Source organism: Euphorbia lathyris, chromosome 6, assembly GCF_963576675.1.
Source record: "Euphorbia lathyris chromosome 6, ddEupLath1.1, whole genome shotgun sequence".
Taxonomy (NCBI): domain Eukaryota; kingdom Viridiplantae; phylum Streptophyta; class Magnoliopsida; order Malpighiales; family Euphorbiaceae; genus Euphorbia; species Euphorbia lathyris.
Window position 1 is genome coordinate 71,921,480 of NC_088915.1, and position 23,340 is coordinate 71,944,819.

Here is a 23,340-nt window from a genome sequence, read left to right on the forward strand (position 1 = left end):
ATGTAAAGAAAAATCCCAAAACATTCATTATTATTTCGTATAATATAAGTCATTTGCTAGAACAATAATTTGGTATTAATCAGTTTAGTCTATATTAATATTATATACACATTGATTCTTTATTCACTGGATAAACAAAAAGATAAAAAACACAGAATGAAATTGTGTAATTTTTCCTAAATAAAAACAAACTAATTAAACAAGATTTGTAATTCTCAAACTATTGAGAATCTGTAAATTCATCATCAACCTCTTCATTGTCGTTTTATTTTAGACAATTAATCGCATAAGGAATATTTCTTTTGTATAGTTTATTAAACCTAATATCTTCAATTCATTTGTTATTTTTTGATCTAATTCACCATAATATAAGATTAAGCAAGTAATATTTTTTTGTATTATTCATCATTTGAATACACCATTTCATGATACCAACAAACTCTCATATCCCTGCTGATAAAACAAAAATACTAATAAATTCTCTCTGTCTCTATATTGCTGCTGCTCATAAAATAAATTCCCAAACTATTCAGAATATGTAAATTCTGCATCATCCTCATCTTCATCACTATCACTGTATACATCAAAGGAAGGGTCATTGAAAGACTCAAGCTTCAAACACTTTTCCAAAACATCGCCTTTGAGTTTCACATTCCAACCCCCTTTAATATTGACATGTGAAAGAGTAGTACAGTTAGTAAGTATGGCTTCAAGATCCAATTCTCCAAAATACCCAAAACACATCTCAAGTTTCTTTAGACCCGACATTGTATTTGCTATCGCCCTAGCCTCACTATCATCAATTTCCTTAAACATGGCAAATCTCAAGTTTCTTTTCAGATCAATTAGGCCTTTGCAGTTCTTTCCAAATTCTTCAATTCCTTTATTTGTGACATTCAAACAATAACTAATGTCTAAAACACTCAAATTCACTAGTGAACCAGCATGTGTTTCCACCATTTTATCTGTCACTTCACTAATTGGAATTTTCAGCACCTTCAAGTTTTCCCCCCTACATGTACAGAAAACATATAGATTCATGTAGGTAAATCAAATGTATATTTTTCAAGAGCAAGAGAAAGAATCCATATAGTCAAAATTTAATTTTTCCTTGTTAGGAAAAAATGTTAATTCAAATATGAAACTTAAGGAAAGTGTGAAATTTTCCAAAATTACTCTAAACAATCCATTGGCTATCTCTGAAATTCAAATGGATTTTTGTGAACAGTCATAATCTCAAATCAAATGAATCATTTTAAACATTCAAACAGCACAAAAAAAAAACAGGAAAAGATTTTTAATCAATTACCAGTTGGCAGCATAAAAGAAGCCTGGATCTCCAAGCTTGTAAGCAGAGAGCAACCAAAATGAACCTCTATTGCGCTTCATAAGCTTACACGCCACCATGTCAACATCAGGGATAGAACGGTCCCGTTTCTGGCACCAGTCCTGGATGTTGATTTCTGACCAACAATAAGGTCCTGAAACACATGCTAACTAATTTTTGCAGACCAACGAAACCAGTCCTACCCTTTCTTCTATCGTGATTCGGATGAGTATCAGAGCTAGTATTTCTGGATTCAGATCCTCCCACCCGAAAGATGAAGACGAAGACCTTTTGGACATTTCAATGTTATTTTCTTTCTTCTGCACACTCATATTTGCCATGACAACTGAAAATTCAGAAGCAACTTTTGTACTACAATCCTATTCTCCCCTCTTTTTTATACATGTACTAGAATCCTAATACTGGTATTTTAGACATTTTTGTAGTTATTAAAGGGTAAATTTGAATTTTAACTTGAGAGTTTTCCCTGGAATAAAATTTGAGTCTGATCAAATTGCAAAAGACATTACTTAGTTGTTAAACTTTTTTTAGGTATTCTAGTTAGTCACACTACTTTTATTTTTTTAAATCAAGTCCTTAAATTTTTGTTAGGTTTAAAGAATAATTAGATCTCTATTATAAGTTTAAAATCAATTAGAACCTCAAATTATTCTTTAAAGGCCATTACCCTGTAAAATCCTAAATTAGATCCAAACGTATGCTGACACCATTATTTTGATGGCTTCTATAACTAGAAAAACAATTTGGTTCTTTTTTTTCCATTGCAGTTATGATCTGTATTTTATATTTTAGTTTTGACTATCGGTGCAATTGTTTTATATTTTGGTTCGGTTATCATATGTATATTAAATTTTAGTTTTAGTTATGGGTTGAGTTATTTCATATTTTCGATTCATTATTTTGTGATATTCTCAGTTGTTTGTTCAGTTCTAGTAATCAAATAAACCTAACCGATTATATATTTGATTTTGGTTTGGATTTAACCGAATATGCTTTTATTAAAAACTGAAGCGATAACAAAAATCTAAAATATTATAAAATATTGATCTGCTTGAACTGAAATTATATAATAGTTGAACTAAAATTTATTTCAATTATTAGTGAGTTTTAGTTAACAGTTTTAATATACGTTGGGAGCCTAATTGGTGATTATAAAAGTCAGGAACTTGGTACTTTTGTAAGGTTTAGTGACTAATTTTTTTTAATTAAATTAATGTACCATACCGGCGCTAAAATCTCCGAAAATTATAGCCTCGACAACCTTTCAAGTATATCTGGGTCCTTAATTTTTAGGCTTAGGTCCCATCATACCCAAGCGGGGTTAAGGGGTTGATTAGCATGAGAATGGGTTGACAAGATTTCACTTTTACCGGTGTAATTATTTTCATAAAACTAAGCAACTTGGTAGGTATGATTGAGAGATCAAATAAGGTCCATGCACCTACATAAAAAGAACTAGAAATTTGAAAGCCATTTTAATATCGAGATTTGTGTTTGTGTAACTGATTTTATGTTGATTCACCTATTTAATTTATAGTTCAAAATCAATAAAGATTGGTATAAATATGTTATTATATTTTATGGATGAACCAAACAAAAATTAACAAACATACAAACTGAATGAAGAGTCTACAAATAATAAAAAGTGAGTTTGTGATGTATATGTGAAATAATATTATACCAAAGAATGATTATATCATATAATAACAATAATAAAGTGTGTTTTATTTAAATTAGTCTTCTATATTCAACATTTTTCAAACTTATTTTTCTTCACATGTTTTCAACTTATTGATAAACTATATCACATGTTTTCAAACAAATAAGTAAATTAAAAACTAAGTTATATATATTCAACTAAGTTATATATATATGGATGATATGTAAAAGGTACATTTGATTTACAACCATATAAAAAAACCTAAAGATATAAAATTTAAAAAAATCATTGATAATCTCAAATTCATTTAACAAATATGGAATATGAATGAAATTAATTTATACAAGATTTTCAATATTCTATTAATGGAATAAAAAATATACATGCACCATAACCATAAATGAGAATATTTTATTTCCAATCTTAGAGAGAATTATGGAAATGACAAGAATTAGCAAAAATGAATTCCTTTGGTTTTATTGATGCTTGCGTCTGTTTAGCCGAAGGATTAGTAAAACATTTCAATCGGCTTTATATCAAAAATATCACTTCCTCCATCAAATCCTACTCCCTCACTTCTCCTTCACTATTCATGATACAATTAAATTCCATCCCTCACTTCCTCTAAGATGGCCAATTAAGTGTTAGGCTTTTCCAAAATCCAAAATTTTAATATTTTGGCCTATTAGGCACTCCCAAATCCAAAATTCAAATTTTTTTTGCTCTATTAGGCCTCTTTAAATACAAATTTCTATTTTTCTTTATCTGTTAGATAGTAAATCTAAATTTCTAATTTTTTTTTGCCTGTTAGGCCTCCTACTTAAATCGAAATTATTACTTTTTTTTTGCATGATAGGCCCTCTCAAATCAATTTTTTTAATATTTTTTACCTATTCGACCTTCCCTAAATCCTCTTTTTTTACATGTTATGAATTTTAAACAAAATCTAGTTTATTTTTTAGAAATTGTACAATAATACTTAAAAATTAGTTTTTGACAACTCAAATGACAAGACGCGTATATACAAAAAAAAAATAAGCAAATTAGATTTAACATTTTATTTTATTTTTTGCAAACGCACATATAAAATCGGCCCCCATCCAAGTAATCATGTATTCGTCACTGTGCACTTGCATTTGTTTATCAGCAATTTTGATCCTCAATCATGTGAGGTGGTGTTGAAAAGTTCCCTTGCTGCCCTTACTTCCTTGTCCATTTGTGCTAGGTGTCAATATACGTTATTTGCAGTATGAGAAAGGAGTTTATTCACGTTCTGCAATAATTGCTAGAATATCCTTAGTTAGTGGGGTGATTTTGAAAAATATGTGTTAATTTGCTCTTAACCAATAATGATAGGGCTAAACTAATTAGTTAGTTTTTTAAACATAATTAGTTCTCTTTGATATACATAATAAACCTAAGAATTTGCAAAACAATAAATTTAAATGTTGGAAACAAATTATGATTTCATATTATTAATTTCAGCTTACTGTTTTTTTAAAGAATTTGAGCTCCTTTAATTTTTTATTAATTTTTTTCTGAAAGAATCAAAACAAATAATTGGATTCTTTTTATATAAAGCCCAATAGAATATGGGGCTTTGGCCTTTTGCCTTGTCTCTCTTAACTGATTCCATCAAACCCTAATTGGAGCTCTATAAATTCGCACTCTCCAACCTTCACTTTCCATGTCTTTGAAAACTAGTGTGATAGAGCTTCTCATCTTTTCCAAATTGTCTTTCCAAAGAGGATCAGGTCAGTCTCTTCTCTTCATCTTTGATTTTCTTCTCATAATTACTTCGGATTGGAGGACATTTTATGAACGTATATATTTAGACCCATCTAATTTTGAGTATTGTATTTTATCAGATATCAATTCAGCAAAAAGACTACTTGGAATTATGCTGGGAAGCTAGACAAAGAACTGCTCCAATTATCACATACTGCATATCAGAAAAAACTTGACAAAGAAACACACAAGAGAGCTCTCACTTGCTTCACACGCCAACTGAATAGAGAGATGTAATGATGGGTGTTCAGGCTAGCAAGGAAGGTAAGCTATTGTGAACTGAATAGATCTGACTTGGAATGTTTAAGATAAAATTAATCTGTACAAATCTAGAATATATTCTTACCAGATCTTTATATATATGAATAAAATCAATCTGAATATATCAAGTTTGCAACGTTTAAGAAATTAAAAGAAATCTTAACAAGTTCAGCGGATGAGAATCATTAGAAACTAATTTGGCGTAGGAAAACTAATGATTCAGAAATCTGAATAGATCTTGCCATCCCTCAAACTCTAGATGTGCTAATTATGATTCATGCAATGATTTTAATGGAAAAGAGGGTTAATTTTAACTTAGTTAATTCATGTGATAATTTTAATTTTGTACAGGAAGAACAATGGTAAAAGAATTTGAAGAAAATCCATGTCTAGATGATGTTCTGGCCACTCGTACAACTCAAAAGAAAAAAATGGATAAGCTAGCAATGATTGCAGAATGTCGTCCGCGAAATAACTCCCTTATCATTGCAAGTAAGTTGAGGCTCAGTATAACATTTTTGAATCAATCAGCTCAATATCTAGATGTACATTTTTGAATGTCCATTTACAAATTGATTAATGATCTTCATCAACATCATGAATATACATTTCCAGAAGACAAAGACATCAAAATTATGGTGAATCCATAATTTTCTGTTCTCTAGAACCATTTTTTTAAATATTAAAGTATACAATGTACATGTATACAACCAATTAGATTTGTAAGAGAAACAAGAGGTTCATTTCAATTTTTTGGAGGTGTTCAATTCACAAGCAAGAAGCGCCTTATTATAATTGTTTGCGTGCTACAATCTTCACTTCATAACTCATATTTATTTTTAGTTGTAGTCTATAGAAATTTGTAATTTTGTTTTGGTCTAATACACAAATAACCCCCTAAACTTGTTCAAATATTGCAACTGCCCCCTCCAACTTTCAATTGTAACAACTTACCCCTTAAACTTGTCCAATTGTAAAACATAACCCCAAATTGGGAATTTTTTTACCCCGTACTTAAAGCAAACATAAAAATGTTTCCCCGGATTCGTATCATGCCAAAGATCTGATTATCACACTCCACGAGCGTTGCATCTTTTGTATTTCACGTGTTTCTTCAATTGCAGTCCATGTCGGCAATTTGGGGTTATACTTTACAATTGGACAAGTTTGAGGGGTTATATTTTACAATTAGACAAGTTTGAGGGGTAAGTTGTTACAATTGAAAGTTCAGGGGGCAGTTGCAACATTTGGACAAGTTCAGGGGGTTATTTGTGTATTAGGCCTTTCGTTTTTTATGAACTTTGAACATTTTGTCATATTGATTTATTATTATTATTTGATGCGAATATTCTGGTAAATATATTTCCTGTCTTTCAACACAATAAAATAGAGAACTGAGTGTATGAATGAAAAAGGGGATGAATATTAATAATTGGAGAGAAAGAGAAATACAAGTAATGCTAACTCTCGCTTTTCACAAATGGGAGAGCCCTGGTAAAGCAGAAGTAACAACCTCAAAAATGCATGCCTCATACCTTTTACAGTATATAATAGAAGAATGTACTGTTCTGACAGCACACACTAACTAACTCATTCCCCAAATACCCCTATAGTAACTAACTCTCAAGTGCCCTTTTTTCTGTCCCTTCTTCCTCCTAACATACACCTGTAAAGGTTTAGGCCACTGATTATTGTCCAAAATAACCCTGTTATGAATCTTTTCTCTAACATTATTATTCAAAGGTTGGTATGATTGTAAATAAAGCCACCAATTAAGCAAGTGTATAATGTTAGAGGGCTTGAGCTTTTAGCTTAATTGGTTCCATGATATAGTATGACATCGGTTTGGACTAAATGGTCGAGGGTTCGAGTGCGGGCAATCTTATTAATTTGTGAAATTAGAAACACATGGCGAGTTGGACCCGTGTTGTACACCCAGCAAGCCGAGTGGACATTTGGGATTCCATGACACATAAGCCAACCAAAATGACATTGGGATTGACATAATTTGATTCTTCCATCAATTAGTGCTCAATATCTAGATGTACATTTTTTAATTTCCATTTGCATATTGGTTAATAATCTCATGAATGAATATAAGTATAGAATGTAAGTGTATACAAGCAATTATAGTATGTAAATCTGGACATTGACCAATTTTTGTCTCTGCTATGGAACTTCTTCTGGTTTGAGAGATTTACTTATAGCAACGGCTATTTTCAAGGTATTATTCTCCAAGCACAAGCCCCAAAATATGATACTTAGTATGTTGATCATTCATACTCTTTCCCATATCTAATGAGGTTAAGGCTTCTTGTATAGTAAGTGGATCCTCTTCTACTGTGAAAGCATAAAAGTCAGAACCAAAGTCTTTAGATACTCTAGGTCTCTTACTTCTCCTAGGTTCAGATTCCTCAATCTCTTTTTGCACTATAGGTCTAACAGCAGGTAAGCTACTAGATGATGCACCCCCACTATTTCTCAATATAAAAGGAAATCTATCTTCATAAAAGTTAGCATCATTTGACTCTAAGATGACTTTTGCATTCAAATCATAGAACCTATATGCTTTCCTATTCACAGCATATCCGATAAACACACATTCATAAGCCCTACTAGCAAGTTTGACTCTCTTTGGGTCAGGAATCCTAACATAAGCCAAACAACCTCAAGTTCTAAAGTATGATAGACTAGGTGTTTTATTTTTCAAGATCTCATAAGGGGAGATTTTGCTTCTTGATTTAGGGACCCTATTTATCACATAGCAAACAGTCAAAAGGATTTCTCCCCACCAATATGAGTCAGCACCTGAACTAAGCATTATAGCTACTACAGATTCGGTAAGTGTCCTATTTTTCCTTTCAGCCTTACCGTTCATTTCTGGTGAATAAGGTGCTGTGGTTTCATGTATAATGCCATGTGTTTTATAGAAATCAATAAACAGGCTAGAACCATATTCTGTGCCTCTATCGCTACGAAGTCTCGTGACTTTCCTATTGTATTGATTTTCTATTTCAACTATGAACAACTTAAACATGCCAAACGCTTCACTTTTATTTTTCATTAGATAAACAAAAGTAAAGTCATAACATTCATCAATAAAGGTTATAAAATACCGTTTGTCATTTCTAGTCAACTTTCCATCTAATTCACATATATCTAAATGAATTAAATCTAGAGGTTCAGAATCCCTAACAACAGATTTATGAGGTGTTTTTGTGATTTTTGCCTGACTACAATAATCACATTTAGAAAACTCATTCAAATTCAATTTTGGAATTAATCCTAAGTTACTCATATTTTTAATGATACGCTTATTAACATGACAAAAACGAGCATGACAAACATTAAAAGTACACAAAGAGTAAACAGAAGCATTCACTTTATTAATCTCAACATTCACCTTAAACATGCCTTCACTAGCATAACCTTTTCCTACAAATACATTGTTCTTAGTCAAAGTAAATAAATCTTCTCCTATAGTCTGAGTAAAACCAGCCTTGTTGAAAAGATAACCCGAAACCAAATTTTTTCTCATTTCTGGAGTATGCATCACATCCTTCAAAGTTAAGGTTTTTCCAGATGTGAAGTTCAATTCCACATTACCAATTCCAGCAACAATAGTGGTATGAGAATCACCCAATAACACTTTCTTATCTTCGGTCACAGCAGTGTATGTTTTGAACATACTTCTATCATAGCAAACATGACGAGAAGCACCAGTGTCTACCCACCACCCATCTGATCCACCTATGAGGTTGATCTCAGAAATCATAGCAACAAAATTATGTTGCTCTTCAGTCAGGTTAACACTAGGAGTAGTGTTTGTCCTGTTCTTGCACTTACGTGCCATATGACCTGGTTTGCCACAATTAAAGCATAGGAAAGCAGCATCATTTCTAGGTGGTTGTTGCTGTGGCCTATTTTGGTTCCTTTGAAGGTTCCAATTCAAATTAACTCGGGTGTTGCGATTTTGGATTGGTTTGCGGTTTTGATTCTTAGAATTCTTTTGAGTGGGTTTCAGAACCGCAGTGGACCTTTTAGTGTTATTAGAAACAATAAGCACTTCTTCTTTTAAATAAGGCTCTCTCCATTTTCTTTTTATTTTTTTTCTTCTTTTTTTTCATCTGCCAAATACAACTTCTTGTCCCCGCCATGGAACCTGTTTCATGGGCAACATTCATATGGAAGAATTTTTTAGAATAAATCAGCAAATATACACAGACTATATATTGCGGATTATTTGGAGCTCAATTAGAGAAGCCGACACCGGCAGCCGCGGTACAATGTGCAACAACATGCTAGACTTTCATATTTTGAAGCAATTATCCCTCTCTGGCCAGCAAGCTACGGCTCCCCGAATCACGGAGGTTCGCTGGTCGGCTCCTCCTCCTGACTGGATGAAATTCAACACCAATGGATCAGCAATGGGTGCCCCTGGTCCGGCTGGTGCTGGAGGTTTTCTAAACTCTTGTGGTTTTGCTCATGGAGCGTTTTGCTTCCTATTCCAAATGCATTCGCTTTTGTCACGGAGCTGCAAGCAGTAATCCATGCAGTGGATGTTGGTTGGACCCGTAACTGGCATCGGCCACACACATATTCGATGAAGGTAATAGGGCTGCAGATCGTCTAGCCGAGGAAGGCATGCTATGTGAAATCAGTACCTGGTGGGACACAACACCAAGCTTCTATAACTCATTTATTTATCAAGACATGATTGGTCTTAGTCAGTATAGATTCTCTTAATTTTTTGTTGTCTTGGCTGGCTGTACAAATTTATCTTTTTTATCCCCTATAACATTTATTTTTTATTCATTTATTATATTCTTTTTGATTTTGGTTTTGCTTTGGCCCGGGTTGGCATTCCCTGATCCATTGGCTCTACTGATTTCCATATTTCATTAAAAAAAATGTCAATATATGTAGGACTTTAAAGCTTTATCCAAATGAGAATTCATAAGAGAAAAGCAATAGCTTGTCCTTGTATTGACAAACGAAGGATTTGGGAGCTCTTAATCATGGACATACTATGTATGCTAAATTTGTTTTGCGTGTCAAAGATCAACTCCGCCAAAAACACCAACAGTACTAATGTGAATGGAATTGAACCACTAAACAATGCATTAAAAATGCCTTGGGAACAATATCTCATATGTTCAATTTTGCTAAAACTCCATATATCCAAAATATGCATTAAAACATGTTGAATTATGATATGATAATGTCTAAACGTTAATTGAGTAAAAATATATATTCTTTTAATCATAATTGAGTAATACATATATATATATGTATATATATATTCTTTTAACCATAGTCAATGCCTTCCTGCTGACTGTAGCCTGAGCTACCAGTCTGACTTTGTTCCTGACTACATTGCCTTGTTCATCTAGCTTACTTCAGAACAATAAGGCTCTCTCCATTTTCTTTTTATTTTTTTTCTTCTTTTTTTTCATCTGCCAAATACAACTTCTTGTCCCCGCCATGGAACCTGTTTCATGGGCAACATTCATATGGAAGAATTTTTTAGAATAAATCAGCAAATATACACAGACTATATATTGCGGATTATTTGGAGCTCAATTAGAGAAGCCGACACCGGCAGCCGCGGTACAATGTGCAACAACATGCTAGACTTTCATATTTTGAAGCAATTATCCCTCTCTGGCCAGCAAGCTACGGCTCCCCGAATCACGGAGGTTCGCTGGTCGGCTCCTCCTCCTGACTGGATGAAATTCAACACCAATGGATCAGCAATGGGTGCCCCTGGTCCGGCTGGTGCTGGAGGTTTTCTAAACTCTTGTGGTTTTGCTCATGGAGCGTTTTGCTTCCCTATTCCAAATGCATTTGCTTTTGTCACGGAGCTGCAAGCAGTAATCCATGCAGTGGATGTTGGTTGGACCCGTGACTGGCATCGGCCACACACATATTCGATGAAGGTAATAGGGCTGCAGATCGTCTAGCCGAGGAAGGCATGCTATATGAAATCAGTACCTGGTGGGACACAACACCAAGCTTCTATAACTCATTTATTTATCAAGACATGATTGGTCTTAGTCAGTATAGATTCTCTTAATTTTTTGTTGTCTTGGCTGGCTGTACAAATTTATCTTTTTTATCCCCTATAACATTTATTTTTTATTCATTTATTATATTCTTTTTGATTTTGGTTTTGCTTTGGCCCGGGTTGGCATTCCCTGATCCATTGGCTCTACTGATTTCCATATTTCATTAAAAAAAATGTCAATATATGTAGGACTTTAAAGCTTTATCCAAATGAGAATTCATAAGAGAAAAGCAATAGCTTGTCCTTGTATTGACAAACGAAGGATTTGGGAGCTCTTAATCATGGACATACTATGTATGCTAAATTTGTTTTGCGTGTCAAAGATCAACTCCGCCAAAAACACCAACAGTACTAATGTGAATGGAATTGAACCACTAAACAATGCATTAAAAATGCCTTGGGAACAATATCTCATATGTTCAATTTTGCTAAAACTCCATATATCCAAAATATGCATTAAAACATGTTGAATTATGATATGATAATGTCTAAACGTTAATTGAGTAAAAATATATATTCTTTTAATCATAATTGAGTAATACATATATATATATGTATATATATATTCTTTTAACCATAGTCAATGCCTTCCTGCTGACTGTAGCCTGAGCTACCAGTCTGACTTTGTTCCTGACTACATTGCCTTGTTCATCTAGCTTACTTCAGAACAATAAGGCTCTCTCCATTTTCTTTTTATTTTTTTTCTTCTTTTTTTTCATCTGCCAAATACAACTTCTTGTCCCCGCCATGGAACCTGTTTCATGGGCAACATTCATATGGAAGAATTTTTTAGAATAAATCAGCAAATATACACAGACTATATATTGCGGATTATTTGGAGCTCAATTAGAGAAGCCGACACCGGCAGCCGCGGTACAATGTGCAACAACATGCTAGACTTTCATATTTTGAAGCAATTATCCCTCTCTGGCCAGCAAGCTACGGCTCCCCGAATCACGGAGGTTCGCTGGTCGGCTCCTCCTCCTGACTGGATGAAATTCAACACCAATGGATCAGCAATGGGTGCCCCTGGTCCGGCTGGTGCTGGAGGTTTTCTAAACTCTTGTGGTTTTGCTCATGGAGCGTTTTGCTTCCCTATTCCAAATGCATTTGCTTTTGTCACGGAGCTGCAAGCAGTAATCCATGCAGTGGATGTTGGTTGGACCCGTGACTGGCATCGGCCACACACATATTCGATGAAGGTAATAGGGCTGCAGATCGTCTAGCCGAGGAAGGCATGCTATATGAAATCAGTACCTGGTGGGACACAACACCAAGCTTCTATAACTCATTTATTTATCAAGACATGATTGGTCTTAGTCAGTATAGATTCTCTTAATTTTTTGTTGTCTTGGCTGGCTGTACAAATTTATCTTTTTTATCCCCTATAACATTTATTTTTTATTCATTTATTATATTCTTTTTGGTTTTGGTTTTGCTTTGGCCCGGGTTGGCATTCCCTGATCCATTGGCTCTACTGATTTCCATATTTCATTAAAAAAAATGTCAATATATGTAGGACTTTAAAGCTTTATCCAAATGAGAATTCATAAGAGAAAAGCAATAGCTTGTCCTTGTATTGACAAACGAAGGATTTGGGAGCTCTTAATCATGGACATACTATGTATGCTAAATTTGTTTTGCGTGTCAAAGATCAACTCCGCCAAAAACACCAACAGTACTAATGTGAATGGAATTGAACCACTAAACAATGCATTAAAAATGCCTTGGGAACAATATCTCATATGTTCAATTTTGCTAAAACTCCATATATCCAAAATATGCATTAAAACATGTTGAATTATGATATGATAATGTCTAAACGTTAATTGAGTAAAAATATATATTCTTTTAATCATAATTGAGTAATACATATATATATATGTATATATATATTCTTTTAACCATAGTCAATGCCTTCCTGCTGACTGTAGCCTGAGCTACCAGTCTGACTTTGTTCTTGACTACATTGCCTTGTTCATCTAGCTTATTTCGAAACGCCCACATGGTCTTTCGATTCCTAGGTTTTGGCACTAAGTCCCATACCTCATTTCTCTTAAATTGATCAAGCTCTTCTTGCATCGCATTGATCCAAAATTCGTCGTGCTCAGCTTCGGTGAAGTTCTTTGGTTCATGAACTGAGACGAACGCAACATTATTGAGATATCTCCTGAGCTGATTTCTTGTCATCAGGTTGTTCTCAGCAACATTAAGAATGAACTTCTCCGAGTGTCCTCTTGAGATTTTGATCTCTTTGGGTAATGTTGAGTTTTCAAGAGCAGGTGTTTCAACAGTCTCTGCAGTTGGTCAGCAAAGGTAATTTCAGGTTCGTTTTTACCTTTGGTCAGCCCGTGTGGTAATGACTCAGCGGCTCCATTTTGGTCAGCGGAAGCGAGCATGGGTCATCTTCTACCACCTAAGTTCATTTATTGAACACCTTATATTTTTTACTGTTAGTTGAGTACCCTAGAAAGATCGCTTCGTCAGCTTTAGAGTCAAACTTGGCAAGGTTGTCTTTCGTATTCAGTATAAAACATTTACAACCAAAGGCACGAAAATATCCAATGTTGGGTTTTCGTCCTTTCCAAAGTTCGTAGGAGGGTTTCTTAAGTACAGGTCTAACTAAAGCCCTATTGAGTATATAGCATGCTGTGTTGACAGCTTCAACCCAGAAATACTTTGAAAACCTATTGCCACTCATCATTGTCCTAGCTATTTCAACTAATGTTCTGTTCTTCCTCTCAACTACCCTATTTTGTTGAGGAGTTCTAGGAGCAGAAAAATTGTGGTCAATGCCGCTGACTTCACAGAATTCATCAAACTGTTGGTTTTTTAATTCTCCGCCATTATCACTTCGGATGTGAGCTAATTTTAAATTTTTGTCATTTTCAAGTTTTCTAATCAGTGTTGAAAACATCTCAAAAGCTTTATCCTTGCTACTCAGCAAGATGACCCAAGTATACCGAGAGAAATCATCTACAATGACCAAGGAAAATCTCTTACCGCCCAAGCTGAGTGGCTGGACAGGTCCGAAAAGATCCAAGTGTAGTAATTCTAATGAACGCTTGGTTGAGACAATATTTTTACTTTGAAAAGACTAATACACAAGAGGAATCAATTAATACATGTATACATTTTTTTCTATACGATCATCTCCATAATAATGGTATGCAAAACGATTTTTATGATCAAGTGTATTATTCTTAAATTACTGTAAAATTTCTTTTATTATAGTGTTAAAGCTTGAAATCATTTGATTAAGTTGAATTTGTGCATTTATTTTTGGGTTTGTTTCACGAAAATCATATTAATTATAAAATTACAATTATATTATATAATAAAACTTACTACCTCGTTCCATAATATAAGTCATTTTAGAGATTTTCACACAAATAAAAAAAATACAATTAATGTAGAGTCTAATTAATGAATTTTGCATTAGTTAACTTAAAAAAAATTGTCTCTCAAGTAATAATTTGGCAATAAGTATTGAAATATTAAAAAAACACACAGCGTAATACAAAAAATTTAATACTTAGACCAAAAAAGTAAACTAAAAATTCTTGGAAAACCAAAATGACTTATATTTTGAAAAAAAAATCACTTTTTAAAACGATTTATATAATGGTACGGAGGGAGTAATTTTAAATATGTCATTATTTTTTATATATCACAAAATAAGTATGCTTTTATAATTTAATTTATAAATTTTAAACTACAATTCATAAATTGTAAACATAAAAAATATATCTTAAACTCATAATTTATAAACCTCAATCGTTAAAATATATTAAAAATGATGGTTTTCTTGGTTAGACATTATCTAAATAATCATTTAACATAGTTGTAACTAATTTTTAAACACCGTAAATTCCCCTTTAAAAAAAAACTATAAATTTTCCATTATTTATTTTTTTTATTAAGGAGTCCAAAACAAATGTATCTCACTTGATAATTACGTATGATTTAACATCTTCCTGTTATTGAATATATAAAATTTAAAATGGTATGCAAGTGGTTTCTATATATACACACATTCTTTATAATTAATTTGCTACTTCATAATAAACTTATATACACAATCTCTTAATTTTATTTATATGTAAAGAAAAATCCCAAAACATTCATTATTATTTCGTATAATATAAGTCATTTGCTAGAACAATAATTTGGTATTAATCAGTTTAGTCTATATTAATATTATACACACATTGATTCTTTATATACTGGATAAACAAAAAGAGAAAAAACACAAAATGAAATTGTGTAATTTTTCCTAAATAAAACAAACTAATTAAATAAAATGTGTAAAATCTGTAAATTCATCATCAACCTCGTCATTGTCGTTTTATTTTAGACAATTAATCGCATAAGGAATATTTCTTTTGTTACAGTTTATTAAACCTAATATCTTCAATTCATTTATTATTTTTATCTAATTCACCATAATAAGATTAAGCAAGTGATATTTTTTTTGTATTATATTCATCATTTGAATACACCATTTCATGATACCAACAATCTCTCATACAGCTGCTGATATAATCAAAATACCAATAAATTCTCTCTGTCTCTATATTGCTGCTGCTCATAAAATAAATTCCCAAACTATTCAGAATCTGTAAATTCTGCATCATCCTTATCTTCATCATTATCACTGTATACATCAAAGGAAGGGTCATTGAAAGACTCAAGCTTCAAACACTTTTCCAAAACATCACCTTTGAGTTTCACATTCCAAACCCCTTCAATATTGAGATGTGAAAGAGTAGTACAGTTAGCAAGTATGGCTTCAAGACCAAATTCTCCAAAATACCCAAAACACATCTCAAGTTTTTTTAGACCCGAATTGTATTTGCTATCGCCGTAGCCTCACTATCATCAATTTCCTTAAACATGGCAAATCTCAAGTTTCTTTTCAGATCAATTAGGCCTTTGCAGTTCTTTCCAAATTCTTCAATTCCTTTATTTGTGATATTCAAACAATAACTAATGTCTAAAACACTCAAATTCACTAGTGAACCAGCATGTGTTTCCTCAAATTTTTTTTACTGATATGTTTGAGCCCCGGGTCATCGGGGGTCCTGGTTCCGCCACTGGTTAAATAATTTTTAAAGACTGTAAATTTCCCTTTTCAAAAAAAAAAACTGTAAATTTTCATTATTTATTTATTTTTTATTAAGGAGTCCAAAACAAATGTATCTCACTTGATAATTACCTATCATAATTTAACATCTTCCTGTTATTGAATATATAAAATTTAAATTAGTATATGGTATACAAGTGGTTTCTATATATGCACACATTCTTTATAATTAATCTGTTACTTCATAATAACATTTTAGCTCACATCGCGGAGCTGAAAGCAGTAATGTTTGCAATTGAATTAGTGTGGGAGAAAGAATGGACGAATTTGTGGATCGAATCAGACTCAACCTTTGTTGTTGATCTGTTAAATAGGCGCTCTACTGTAGTCCCCTGGACTATCAGACAAGACTGGCTCAAAACTCTTGCTCTCTGCAGGAACATGACCATCCGAATATCACATATCTTCCGAGAAGGCAACCAACCGGCGGACGCCTTAGCTAACTTCGGCCTCAATTCCTCCGGCATCACATGGTGGCCCTCTGCGCCATCCTTTTGCTCTTCTTTTATTATTAATGATCGTTTAAACCTTTTTTATTTACGCTATTCCTAGTCTCTTGTACACACACTCTTCTATTCTTTTAATTTATTACATTAGGGCTTGGAGTTGGTGGAGGCCTGGGTGCCGACCTAGTTGGGATGTCAGGCTAACTCAACTCCTCGTTCCAGATTCTTATTTAAAAAAATATTAAACTTATATGCACAATCTCTTAATTTTATTTATATGTAAAGAAAAATCCCAAAACATTCATTATTATTTCGTATAATATAAGTCATTTGCTAGAACAATAATTTGGTATTAATCAGTTTAGTCTATATTAATATTATATACACATTGATTCTTTATTCACTGGATAAACAAAAAGATAAAAAACACAGAATGAAATTGTGTAATTTTTCCTAAATAAAAACAAACTAATTAAACAAGATGTGTAATTCTCAAACTATTGAGAATCTGTAAATTCATCATCAACCTCTTCATTGTCGTTTTATTTTAGACAATTAATCGCATAAGGAATATTTCTTTTGTATAGTTTATTAAACTTAATATCTTCAATTCATTTGTTATTTTTTGATCTAATTCACCATAATATAAGATTAAGCAAGTAATATTTTTTTGTATTATTCATCATTTGAATACACCATTTCATGATACCAACAAACTCTCATATCCCTGCTGATAAAATCAAAATACTAATAAATTCTCTCTGTCTCTATATTGCTGCTGCTCATAAAATAAATTCCCAAACTATTCAGAATATGTAAATTCTGCATCATCCTCATCTTCATCACTATCACTGTATACATCAAAGGAAGGGTCATTGAAAGACTCAAGCTTCAAACACTTTTCCAAAACATCGCCTTTGAGTTTCACATTCCAACCCCCTTTAATATTGACATGTGAAAGAGTAGTACAGTTAGTAAGTATGGCTTCAAGACCCAATTCTCCAAAATACCCAAAACACATCTCAAGTTTCTTTAGACCCGACATTGTATTTGCTATCGCCCTAGCCTCACTATCATCAATTTCCTTAAACATGGCAAATCTCAAGTTTCTTTTCAGATCAATTAGGCCTTTGCAGTTCTTTCCAAATTCTTCAATTCCTTTATTTGTGACATTCAAACAATAACTAATGTCTAAAACACTCAAATTCACTAGTGAACCAGCATGTGTTTCCACCATTTTATCTGTCACTTCACTAATTGGAATTTTCAGCACCTTCAAGTTTTCCCCCCTACATGTACAGAAAACATATAGATTCATGTAGGTAAATCAAATGTATATTTTTCAAGAGCAAGAGAAAGAATCCATATAGTCAAAATTTAATTTTTCCTTGTTAGGAAAAAATGTTAATTCAAATATGAAACTTAAGGAAAGTGTGAAATTTTCCAAAATTACTCTAAACAATCCATTGGCTATCTCTGAAATTCAAATGGATTTTTGTGAACAGTCATAATCTCAAATCAAATGAATCATTTTAAACATTCAAACAGCACAAAAAAAAAACAGGAAAAGATTTTTAATCAATTACCAGTTGGCAGCATAAAAGAAGCCTGGATCTCCAAGCTTGTAAGCAGAGAGCAACCGAAATGAACCTCTATTGCGCTTCATAAGCTTACACGCCACCATGTCAACATCAGGGATAGAACGGTCCCGTTTCTGGCACCAGTCCTGGATGTTGATTTCTGACCAACAATAAGGTCCTGAAACACATGCTAACTAATTTTTGCAGACCAAGGAAACCAGTCCTACCCTTTCTTCTATCGAGATTCGGATGAGTATCAGAGCTAGTATTTCTGGATTCAGATCCTCCCACCCGAAAGATGAAGACGAAGACCTTTTGGACATTTCAATGTTATTTTCTTTCTTCTGCACACTCATATTTGCCATGACAACTGAACATTCAGAAGCAACTTTTGTACTACAATCCTATTCTCCCCTCTTTTTTATACATGTACTAGAATCCTAATACTGGTATTTTAGACATTTTTGTAGTTATTAAAGGGTAAATTTGAATTTTAACTTGAGAGTTTTCCCTGGAATAAAATTTGAGTCTGATCAAATTGCAAAAGACATTACTTAGTTGTTAAACTTTTTTTAGGTATTCTAGTTAGTCACACTACTTTTATTTTTTTAAATCAAGTCCTTAAATTTTTGTTAGGTTTAAAGAATAATTAGATCTCTATTATAAGTTTAAAATCAATTAGAACCTCAAATTATTCTTTAAAGGCCATTACCCTGTAAAATCCTAAATTAGATCCAAACGTATGCTGACACCATTATTTTGATGGCTTCTATAACTAGAAAAACAATTTGGTTCTTTTTTTTCCATTGCAGTTATGATCTGTATTTTATATTTTAGTTTTGACTATCGGTGCAATTGTTTTATATTTTGGTTCGGTTATCATATGTATATTAAATTTTAGTTTTAGTTATGGGTTGAGTTATTTCATATTTTCGATTCATTATTTTGTGATATTCTCAGTTGTTTGTTCAGTTCTAGTAATCAAATAAACCTAACCGATTATATATTTGATTTTGGTTTGGATTTAACCGAATATGCTTTTATTAAAAACTGAAGCGATAACAAAAATCTAAAATATTATAAAATATTGATCTGCTTGAACTGAAATTATATAATAGTTGAACTAAAATTTATTTCAATTATTAGTGAGTTTTAGTTAACAGTTTTAATATACGTTGGGAGCCTAATTGGTGATTATAAAAGTCAGGAACTTGGTACTTTTGTAAGGTTTAGTGACTAATTTTTTTTAATTAAATTAATGTACCATACCGGCGCTAAAATCTCCGAAAATTATAGCCTCGACAACCTTTCAAGTATATCTGGGTCCTTAATTTTTAGGCTTAGGTCCCATCATACCCAAGCGGGGTTAAGGGGTTGATTAGCATGAGAATGGGTTGACAAGATTTCACTTTTACCGGTGTAATTATTTTCATAAAACTAAGCAACTTGGTAGGTATGATTGAGAGATCAAATAAGGTCCATGCACCTACATAAAAAGAACTAGAAATTTGAAAGCCATTTTAATATCGAGATTTGTGTTTGTGTAACTGATTTTATGTTGATTCACCTATTTAATTTATAGTTCAAAATCAATAAAGATTGGTATAAATATGTTATTATATTTTATGGATGAACCAAACAAAAATTAACAAACATACAAACTGAATGAAGAGTCTACAAATAATAAAAAGTGAGTTTGTGATGTATATGTGAAATAATATTATACCAAAGAATGATTATATCATATAATAACAATAATAAAGTGTGTTTTATTTAAATTAGTCTTCTATATTCAACATTTTTCAAACTTATTTTTCTTCACATGTTTTCAACTTATTGATAAACTATATCACATGTTTTCAAACAAATAAGTAAATTAAAAACTAAGTTATATATATTCAACTAAGTTATATATATATGGATGATATGTAAAAGGTACATTTGATTTACAACCATATAAAAAAACCTAAAGATATAAAATTTAAAAAAATCATTGATAATCTCAAATTCATTTAACAAATATGGAATATGAATGAAATTAATTTATACAAGATTTTCAATATTCTATTAATGGAATAAAAAATATACATGCACCATAACCATAAATGAGAATATTTTATTTCCAATCTTAGAGAGAATTATGGAAATGACAAGAATTAGCAAAAATGAATTCCTTTGGTTTTATTGATGCTTGCGTCTGTTTAGCCGAAGGATTAGTAAAACATTTCAATCGGCTTTATATCAAAAATATCACTTCCTCCATCAAATCCTACTCCCTCACTTCTCCTTCACTATTCATGATACAATTAAATTCCATCCCTCACTTCCTCTAAGATGGCCAATTAAGTGTTAGGCTTTTCCAAAATCCAAAATTTTAATATTTTGGCCTATTAGGCACTCCCAAATCCAAAATTCAAATTTTTTTTGCTCTATTAGGCCTCTTTAAATACAAATTTCTATTTTTCTTTATCTGTTAGATAGTAAATCTAAATTTCTAATTTTTTTTTGCCTGTTAGGCCTCCTACTTAAATCGAAATTATTACTTTTTTTTTGCATGATAGGCCCTCTCAAATCAATTTTTTTAATATTTTTTACCTATTCGACCTTCCCTAAATCCTCTTTTTTTACATGTTATGAATTTTAAACAAAATCTAGTTTATTTTTTAGAAATTGTACAATAATACTTAAAAATTAGTTTTTGACAACTCAAATGACAAGACGCGTATATACAAAAAAAAAATAAGCAAATTAGATTTAACATTTTATTTTATTTTTTGCAAACGCACATATAAAATCGGCCCCCATCCAAGTAATCATGTATTCGTCACTGTGCACTTGCATTTGTTTATCAGCAATTTTGATCCTCAATCATGTGAGGTGGTGTTGAAAAGTTCCCTTGCTGCCCTTACTTCCTTGTCCATTTGTGCTAGGTGTCAATATACGTTATTTGCAGTATGAGAAAGGAGTTTATTCACGTTCTGCAATAATTGCTAGAATATCCTTAGTTAGTGGGGTGATTTTGAAAAATATGTGTTAATTTGCTCTTAACCAATAATGATAGGGCTAAACTAATTAGTTAGTTTTTTAAACATAATTAGTTCTCTTTGATATACATAATAAACCTAAGAATTTGCAAAACAATAAATTTAAATGTTGGAAACAAATTATGATTTCATATTATTAATTTCAGCTTACTGTTTTTTTAAAGAATTTGAGCTCCTTTAATTTTTTATTAATTTTTTTCTGAAAGAATCAAAACAAATAATTGGATTCTTTTTATATAAAGCCCAATAGAATATGGGGCTTTGGCCTTTTGCCTTGTCTCTCTTAACTGATTCCATCAAACCCTAATTGGAGCTCTATAAATTCGCACTCTCCAACCTTCACTTTCCATGTCTTTGAAAACTAGTGTGATAGAGCTTCTCATCTTTTCCAAATTGTCTTTCCAAAGAGGATCAGGTCAGTCTCTTCTCTTCATCTTTGATTTTCTTCTCATAATTACTTCGGATTGGAGGACATTTTATGAACGTATATATTTAGACCCATCTAATTTTGAGTATTGTATTTTATCAGATATCAATTCAGCAAAAAGACTACTTGGAATTATGCTGGGAAGCTAGACAAAGAACTGCTCCAATTATCACATACTGCATATCAGAAAAAACTTGACAAAGAAACACACAAGAGAGCTCTCACTTGCTTCACACGCCAACTGAATAGAGAGATGTAATGATGGGTGTTCAGGCTAGCAAGGAAGGTAAGCTATTGTGAACTGAATAGATCTGACTTGGAATGTTTAAGATAAAATTAATCTGTACAAATCTAGAATATATTCTTACCAGATCTTTATATATATGAATAAAATCAATCTGAATATATCAAGTTTGCAACGTTTAAGAAATTAAAAGAAATCTTAACAAGTTCAGCGGATGAGAATCATTAGAAACTAATTTGGCGTAGGAAAACTAATGATTCAGAAATCTGAATAGATCTTGCCATCCCTCAAACTCTAGATGTGCTAATTATGATTCATGCAATGATTTTAATGGAAAAGAGGGTTAATTTTAACTTAGTTAATTCATGTGATAATTTTAATTTTGTACAGGAAGAACAATGGTAAAAGAATTTGAAGAAAATCCATGTCTAGATGATGTTCTGGCCACTCGTACAACTCAAAAGAAAAAAATGGATAAGCTAGCAATGATTGCAGAATGTCGTCCGCGAAATAACTCCCTTATCATTGCAAGTAAGTTGAGGCTCAGTATAACATTTTTGAATCAATCAGCTCAATATCTAGATGTACATTTTTGAATGTCCATTTACAAATTGATTAATGATCTTCATCAACATCATGAATATACATTTCCAGAAGACAAAGACATCAAAATTATGGTGAATCCATAATTTTCTGTTCTCTAGAACCATTTTTTTAAATATTAAAGTATACAATGTACATGTATACAACCAATTAGATTTGTAAGAGAAACAAGAGGTTCATTTCAATTTTTTGGAGGTGTTCAATTCACAAGCAAGAAGCGCCTTATTATAATTGTTTGCGTGCTACAATCTTCACTTCATAACTCATCTTTATTTTTAGTTGTAGTCTATAGAAATTTGTAATTTTGTTTTGGTCTAATACACAAATAACCCCCTAAACTTGTTCAAATATTGCAACTGCCCCCTCCAACTTTCAATTGTAACAACTTACCCCTTAAACTTGTCCAATTGTAAAACATAACCCCAAATTGGGAATTTTTTTACCCCGTACTTAAAGCAAACATAAAAATGTTTCCCCGGATTCGTATCATGCCAAAGATCTGATTATCACACTCCACGAGCGTTGCATCTTTTGTATTTCACGTGTTTCTTCAATTGCAGTCCATGTCGGCAATTTGGGGTTATACTTTACAATTGGACAAGTTTGAGGGGTTATATTTTACAATTAGACAAGTTTGAGGGGTAAGTTGTTACAATTGAAAGTTCAGGGGGCAGTTGCAACATTTGGACAAGTTCAGGGGGTTATTTGTGTATTAGGCCTTTCGTT

General features: G+C 32.2%; 2 long non-coding RNA genes across 2 annotated transcripts; both read left to right on the forward strand.

The window, feature by feature from the left end:
* Positions 1–4,724: 4,724 nt before the first annotated feature.
* LOC136232422 (uncharacterized) lies at positions 4,725–5,929 on the forward strand. The gene is made up of 3 exons (XR_010690495.1): positions 4,725–4,762; positions 4,877–5,060; positions 5,409–5,929. It is a non-coding gene; the product is annotated as an uncharacterized lncRNA (long non-coding RNA).
* Positions 5,930–21,717: 15,788 nt separating this feature from the next.
* On the forward strand, positions 21,718–23,100 carry LOC136232371 (uncharacterized). Its single transcript, XR_010690474.1, has 3 exons — positions 21,718–21,755; positions 21,870–22,053; positions 22,402–23,100. It is a non-coding gene; the product is annotated as an uncharacterized lncRNA (long non-coding RNA).
* Positions 23,101–23,340: the final 240 nt, after the last annotated feature.